Below are 9,296 nucleotides of genomic sequence, written 5' to 3' on the forward strand. Positions count from 1 at the left end.
GTTGATACAGTTGATACAGTTGACATATTGACATATTTCAGTTGATCTGTCATAATTAATTTAAGCACTTCATTTCGTAAAATATTTGTTAAAATAAGTACAATTTCATTCCGCATTTTATTTTCACATCTCCATATTTCAACCAATATTTCAGAATTGACCCAACTCTCTAATTTATTACAATAATCGGAGTATTTGTATGAGCTAATTCACTTTAGAAAATCACTACATTTTCATTTCTTATAAAATTGACATATTTTTGTAAATGTAAATGTCATAATTGATGTAAACGTTAAATAAGGCGTTCACATCAATTATAAATAATCGTTAGTTCTTATATCTTAAACATTAATACTTACTCTTAAAATTACAAAAGTATCTAATTTATTATAATAATCACAGTACTTGTATTAGTTAATTTACCTTTTCAAAATCACTATATTTTCAGTTGATCTAATTGATGTAGTTGATGTAGATGATGCAAGATGTAGATGATGTAGTTAATATACCAATTATTGATACAATTACAAAAAAAACAAACAAAAATATATTGTCAGTCAATATCATTTTTATATTGACATATTTCAGTCAGTCTGTCATAATTGATTTTTTAATAAAATAAGCATTAGTCTTTTTGTGTTAAATATTAATATTTACCCTTAAAATAACCAAAATCAGTACTTCAATTTCACATTTCAGTCACTATTTCAGAATTTACTAATTTATTACAATAATTGAATTAGTTAAACATTTCTATTTTATTTGACAAATCACATCAGTCGATATTTCATAATTTACCTAAACATATTATCTGAACCATTCATATTTAACTTTTAAAATCTCAGTAATTTCATTAGATTCTCTTTGAAAATTGCCACATTTTCAATAGATATTTCATAGTTAACCTTTGATTAAGACATTTACACCTTTAACTCTTCATTATATGTAAATTCGAGTGATCCTAATTATTCTAAAAAAAATTAACATACAAAAAATTATCATACGATTTAATAAATCAAAAGTTTAGTAAACTCAGTGAAATGTTACGATGAATGTGACTAAACATTACTTATTTATTTACTGAACTTCAATTGAAATGCGATTTATTTGCTTTTCGAAGTCGTGAAATATGATCACAATGGAGGTGATCTAAGCGATCCGAAGAAAGTGTAATATCGATGCCACTGGGCGTTTTTTTGATGGAATTCCATTCTATGTAAATGCAAGGCAGTTTAAAACCCGTGACCTAGCTCAATACTTTATCCATTCTTCAAGCTATTTGCAACATCATTACAGAGTCGCAGTATATTTCAACAAATCTTCATCAATTCAGTTGATCGATACTAAAAATGAATGAAATCTACTACCAAATAATTTAATTTCTTAAATTTAATAAAATTGTTATTAAAAATATTGCGGTTATCTAAATATTTTTTTAATAATTGAAGCTTAGGAATGTTGTCTAATCCAGTAATTCTCAAAGTGTAGGTCGCAACCCGCAGGTGGGTTGATAGATCAATCCTGGCTGTTTTTCTACAAATACTCATTCTTCTCAGAAACTTTGTATGTCCAAAAGATAGTCACGGACCAAAAAGTTTCAGAATTAATGGTATTTGCTAGATTATTTTAGATTTATAAAATATTTGGACGAACGAACGACCAACAAAAAATTGTTAAATATTTTTTCTACGTTAGTTATGGAATTATTTAAAATCTTTATATAATTAAATTCTTCAATAAGTTGATTATTAAGATTATTATGTACACTTTCTACCTCAAGTATTTAAGGGTTTTATTAATTGGATCATTATTTATATGAGTAATATTATTAATTTATATGGAAATTACATACAATCATCTAAAAACTACTGTTTTTTTTATATTAACTAATGGAAGATGTTTCTACTGTTAAATCTATTTTCAGTAACATTACAGACTTATACAACATTTGTTTCTACCTTACATTTCGATTTTTTTAAATCTTCATTGATTTGTTTTTTTATAAGAAATTTTGATATTTTATATAGAAACTATGTAAATATTCTTTTCATAACTATTGATGTCTTAAGAATGTTATCTAATGGAAAATGATTCTACTTTTAAAGTTATTTGCAACCTTTTTAAAGTTTTCAGCAATTGATGATTTTTATAAATAATATTAGTATTTTGTATGAGAACTACATAGATATTACTATAACGCCAAGTTCAAGTTTAAATATCTTGTATTTATATATAAGATTTACTGTTATATAGGGTATGGTATGGAGACTGCTATGGGCTTTCGCCCTATGGGTGGTGTATTCTATGTGTGATGCTAGACGGCCTTGGAGTTTTTTTATGAATTTGAAGATGTTTGGGAAGGATACAAATGAGGGTGGAAGAGAGTGTCGGTAGTGAAGACGAAGGATTTAGCGGATGCATTTCAGGAGGGGACCGAGTGCATGCAAAGTAACTATAACGTCTAATGTATTCTTAAGAATACACCAATACTTCGTATAGTCGGGCTTCAATCAGCCAGGATTCACTATAGCCTAGAATGAAAATTAAATAAAATCTAAATTTTGATATGTCTTCATTAATTCATGAAAATTACTTAAATATTCTTCTATCAACTAAATATGAAACTTAAGAATGTTTCTACTTTTAAAGCTATTTACAGCTACATTACAGATTTATTAAATAGATTTTACACCTTAAATATGGACTTTTTTAAAGTCTTCATTAATTTGAATTTCAATTGATATTTTTTTTGTAATAAAAAAAAATTTTCTCTATTTTATTTTTATAAGAAAAATTTATATTTTTTTATAGAAATTACATAAATCGAATATTTGTTTACAATTTTCATTAATTTGATTATTATTTTATTTATGAAATATTGGTACTTTGCCATATTGGATTATGTAAATATTTTTAAGAATAATTAATAATTTATACTTCTTTTTTGGATTTATTTAAAGTTATTATGAATTTTATCATTTATAAGTGAAACGTTTGTTTCTACTTTAAATTTGGACTTATTTAAAATCTTTATTAATTTGATATTATTTTTATGAGATATTTTGCTGTTTCGATCAGTCTTTATTTATTATAGTTCGGTTTGAAAATAGTCAAATTTTAATTAAGAAAAATAAATTCCAACAAAAAATAGTTACAAAATATTTTTTGTACATATTTAGTTCCTCGATTAGTCCGGTTTCAAACAGAGATATCGCCAGAAAAAAATATCCGCACTATGCGAGGTATTTCTGTATTATTTCATTCTACTCATATATAAACTTATTAAATCAATTAGTACTATTTATATTGAAAAAAAAAGTTCTCTAACATAATTTAAAATCTTCAATAATTTGATTATTAGATGTGAGAAATATTTGTATTTATCGTGTAAACTAGGTAAATATTCTTGAAGCAAAGTAACAATCTCTTATTAATATTATCAAATGGCACGAATAAACGATTGAATGAACATAAATTCCATAGCAAATAGCGAAAAAAATCTAAATATAATTGCACCATCTTCAATTGGCGAAACGTGCTAATAAATTTCAATCTTCAATATGTGTAAATATATTTGTAGAACGAGAGCGAATGTTGAAATACATTTACAATTTAGACTAGAAGCCAAAGAGCTGCGTATATCTATATGTACTACATGCATACTATGACCTGGATTCGATTACACTGCGGACATTTAGTGAATTGTCGTTCTTTTTACTTTCGGTTAAACTTTACGTAACTGAAATGTGTTTGTTTGTTTCTTACATTTCGTTTGCATTTGCGAGTTTCGTTATCGAATATCTTAAAGAAATTGAAGAAGAAAAAAAAACATTACGTTTGATACAATTACTTAATGAATTTCATTCACACTGCGGATTACAGTTTTCTCTAAAGAAAAGCACGTTTTTTCTTCCACTTTTTTTTGTTGTATCTCTTTCTTTCCTCAAGCAGAAAATAATGAAAAGAATCTTGCATGAATTCATAATACCATTTATGTGTAACAGTTCCCACGAAATGTAGCAACTCTACTTAATAATAATAATAGAAAAAAAAGGCAAATTTCCTTAGACCTTTGAAAGAATGTCTTGTTTGCGTAATTAAGAAAGAAATAAATATATATTATAGAAAAATTAAATATTTCAATTAATTTACAATTTTCAATATATTGCCATATATTACCGCACTGTTTGAAACCGTACTAATGGAAGACAGTAAAACCGCATAAACAGCACAAAAAAGAGATATGACCTGTACTGATTGAAACCTATGTTTGTAAGGTATAGTCATACTTTTATTTGTATATTTCTCTTAAAAACTGACCACAATCAAACAATAAGTAAAAATAATTCAATTATTTCGTATTACAGTATTACCGCACTCTTTGAAACCGAAATAATCGAGGACTTTAAACCCGCATAAACAGAACAAAAAAAACTTGACTATACTGTGAAAAAAATATGTAAAATAACTAATTTTAACGAATTTAGTTTTATTTTTCTGAGACAAAATTTAGTTTCTTTAGAAATTTTCAATAGTGAATCCGTACTATGCGAGGTATTGTCGTTCTTTTAATTGTAAATTTCTGTTAATAACTGACGACAATCCAAAAATAATTTAAACGCCATTAAATAATTTAATTATTTTGTATTATCGTACTTTTTGAAACCGGATTAATCGAAAACTTTAAAACCGCCTAACACACACGAAAGGAGACTTGACTATATAAAGAAAAAAAAATATGTGTAAAAAATACAATTTTGTGAACTAATTTTCAAACTGGACTATAGTGAATCCGCACTGTTGGATACCGTACTATGCGAGGTATTGTCGTACTTTTATTTATAAATTTCTGTTAAAAACTGACGACAATCGAAACACGGACTAATCGAGGACTTTAAAACCGCCTGAATATACAAAAAGAGACTAATTTTATAGAATTTATTTTTATTTTTCTCAAATAAAATTCAGTTTCTTTAGACATTTTCAAACTAGACCATATAGTGAATGCGCACTTATAAAAACCGCACAATACGAGGTATTGTCGTACTTTTGTTTGTAAATTTCTGTAATAAAACTAACGACAATCTAAAAAATTTTTTAAACACCATTAAATCATTCAATTATTTTGTATTATCGTACTTTTTGAAACCGGACTAATCGAGGACTTTAAAACCGCCTAAACATACAAAAAGAGACTTGACTATATAGAGAGAAAAAAATATGTGTAAAAAACAAGTTTGTGAAATAATTTTCAAAGTGGACGATACTGAATCCGCACTGATGGGAACCGTACTAAGCGAGGTATTGTTTTACTTATATTTGCATTTTTTTTCTAAAAAATCACCACAATCACCACAATCTAATAATAAGCCATTCAATAATTAAATTATTTTGAAACTCTTTAAAACCGGATTAATCGAGGATTTAATGTCGTATAAACAAAAAGAGACTTTTGAAATATATATATAAAAAATATTTTTGTGTAAATTTTCAAACCTTGCTATAGAGAATCCGCACTATGCGAGGTATTACTGTACTATTTGTAAATTTCTCCTTAAAACTTACAACAATCGAAGAATAAGTTATACCGAACAGACATCATTATTATTATACGCATGCAGTGGATTACGCAAACTTCGCATATGCAGAAACAACTTTCTTTACCTCAAAGATTTTCTATTCAAAGAAGATGCATCGGTTAGCGAAACGTGTTTTTCTTTTGGAATTAAAAATTATATAACTCTTCGTGCAACCTGTTTTCCAATTGCATTTGTTTGCATCCTTAAGTCACCGGTTATAAATAAACCTCGGGTTATGAAAAATATAAAAAATATATAATAATATTAACGTGTGCTGCGGATGATTCTTTTCTACTTTTATTTTTTTTGTTGCAAACAACGCTGCATCATGCATTTAGGAATGCAACTGTATAATGTTTATTAAGTAGTCTCTAAATGTCAAATACACACAATGGAGTTCATTGAAGATCCTCGATCGAGCATAAATAGAAAATATCGTTTATAAATTTGTTATTTGTAATATAATAATACCTTGTTTAGAGCGGTTTTAGATAATATCCCGGACTGTTTGAAACTGGACTAATCGAGATCTAAATACATACAAATATAAACCGAAATAAAGTGACTTAGATTTAAATGAAGAAGTGATTACCGAAATTCAAGCGTATTTTGAAGCCAAAAATAAATCGTTCTAGAAGAAATGTATTGAAATTTTAGACTTAATGAAAATTGAGATTTTTTTAAAACTATAGCAAATCCGGACTGATTGAAACCGCACTATACGAGGTATTATTATATGAATCACATTGATTTACAAAGCGGATTTTGATTTATTTGATAAGTATAGGTTTATTTGTCTACTGCTATTATATTAGTTCTTTTGAAGGATGAAACATCAATTTTGGGCAAAAAAATAATATACGATTTGACCTTCAGGTAATCTTTTCGATCTTCATTGTAGAGTATAGAAAACATATTCATAAGAAAATAACACTCCTAAAAAGGATGTTGTTGCCCCGTAGCTGATTTATATTTCCTTGTGGTAACTCAATCATAATGTATAGTAAAAGCGTAATTATTGAGATGTTATTCCATCTTTATAGTCCATTCAATTTCAACTCTTGCACTAGCTTTTCCTATCGATACATTCTCACATATAAAAACCCTGTATATATTGTTTATTTTTTTGCTTTGCTTTACGTAACTTCGAAGAAATGTTACACATTTTGTATAATAAAAATACTAAGTTAGTTAATATTTTTTTAGTAAATATTTAAAAAACAATTTGAAATTTATATTAAATAATTTATAAAATGAATATATTTATTCGAGATTTTTTATAGTAAATGTCAGTTTGTCTTTATGAACTTTGATATCTAAATTTGAAAAAAAATAGGTAAATATTATATCTTTCTGTATTATTTATAAATGTTTTTAACCTTTTGTAATGCGTTGTGAAATGACAGCTGTCACATTACGTTAAAGCGATGTGCGTGCTGATGGAAAACTCTTAGCAATTAGTTAAACAAACAAATATGTTATGTTGCGTAGCAAAAAGGTTGAGAAACACTGAATAATAATGTAACTTTTTTTTTGTTTAGTCGGTATTCATATCTAATTTAATAATAGAAAAAAACTACTTTCAAATACAATCAAATTATTTAAAAAAAAACTTTAGGTTGGTAATATTACCAAATATCAGTTTTTATTATTAATGTTGACATCTGAATTTAAAATATTATATCGTTTTCTTTTATTTATAATATTACAACTTGTTTCTTTTTATCTTTCGACATGCATACTTAAATAATAATGGAAAATAGATTATATTATGAACTTTGACCCTTTACATGGGTCGCAATGGGTTTTAATAGGTCGCAAAATGACAGCTGTCACCTTACGTCAAAGATTGAGAAATGCTTTTATTTATAATGTTACAACTTTTTTAGTTAATTGAACATAAGCAATAAGAAATTATTGAATGTTCTAATTTATTTTTTTACATTGGATTGGTGATGTTACTAATTTTAATCGAGTAAATGTCAGTTTTTATTACGAATATTAACATACAGTATTCAAAAAAAAGATGTGAATATTATATCGTTCTGTATTATTTATATAATATTACAACTGTTTCTTCCTTGTCATTCGATATGCATATCTAATTTAATAATAGAAGAAAAAAAAACTAGCTTTCGAAATTCAATCAGATTATCCGTGTTTGGAAAAGGAGACATCAACAATAACAATTTATTTAAATTTGTGGATCTACCAGCTTTCATCGACTCTACTTCTTATGAATTATTCATTAAATACAGTAGCTTTAATCAAATTATTAATAGAAAAGTCATTGATACAACTATTTTGCTATATTGACAAAAATTGATTAAATAAAAATATTAAGAAAATAACAATTTATTTAAATTCGTGGATCTACCAGCTTTCATCGACTCTACTTCTTATGAATTATTCATTAAATACAGTAGCTTTAATCAAATTATAATAGAAAAGTCATTGATACAACTATTTTGCTATATTGACAAAAATTGATTAAATAAAAATATTAAGAAAAAAATCAGTATTTCAGAAATGTTTGTATGAAAAGCCAAACTTTTATAAAATTATTAATGGTAAAATACTTATTTTCAAAAATAATTTTATTTAAAAAGAAAGACATTTTTAAATTAATTTGTCAGTGGACAAAATTTAATTATTTTTTTTATATTAATTATAAATTGTTGAAATTTATTCTATACGATTTAAAACTATTAATCATTAACTATAATAGATTTAATGAAAGTAATAATGATAAAATCCATTACATTACACACATAACTTTTTTTATATTCATTCCTAACAATTCAGAAATTGTTTACTTTTATATAAAAAGGATTTGTTTTTTAAACATTCTAAATAGTCTATACTCGATACTTGTCAAGTAACATGTAAATACTTAAGCAATGAAATATGAGTAAAAATATATGTATTCTTACATTAATTGTATGTACATTGTACTGGAAAGTTGACAAGTATTTGAATATTTTATGAAAACGATTTGGTTTTGTAAACTGTCTAAATAATCTTACTTGTTAAGTAACATGTAAATAGTTAATGAATTATATATGAGTAAAAAATATATGTTTTTACTTAAATTTTATGTATATTGTATGAGAAAGTTGACAAGTATTTGAATATTTTATGAAAACAATTTGCTTTTGAAAACATACTCGATACTTGCTAAGTAATTTTATGTACATTGTACGAGAAAGTTGACAAGTATTTGAATATTTTGTGAAAACGATTAGGTTTTGTAAACATATTCGATACTTGCCAAGTAATTTGACGTATATTGTATGAGAAAGTTGACAAGCATTTGAATATTTTATGAAAACGATTTGCTTGTGTAAACATACTCGATACTTGCCAAGTAATTTTACGTACATTGTATGAGAAAGTTGACAAGCATTTGAATATTTTATGAAAACGATTTGGTTTTGTAAATAGTATAAATAATCTTACTTGCCAAGTAACATGTAAATAGTTAATGAATTATATATGAATAAAAAATATATGTCTTTACATAAATTTCATGTATATTGTATGAGAAAGTTGACAAGTATTTGAATATTTTATGAAAACAATTTGTTTTTTAAAACAGTCTAAATAATATATACTCGATACTTGCTAAGTTACATGTAATTAAATATGAGTAAATCATACATTGTACGAAAAAGTGGAGAAAATTTACAAGTATTTGAATATAAACTAATAATTGTA

Source organism: Nicrophorus vespilloides, unplaced genomic scaffold (genome assembly GCF_001412225.1).
Source record: "Nicrophorus vespilloides isolate i.1.1-1 unplaced genomic scaffold, Nicve_v1.0, whole genome shotgun sequence".
Lineage (NCBI taxonomy): Eukaryota > Metazoa > Arthropoda > Insecta > Coleoptera > Silphidae > Nicrophorus > Nicrophorus vespilloides.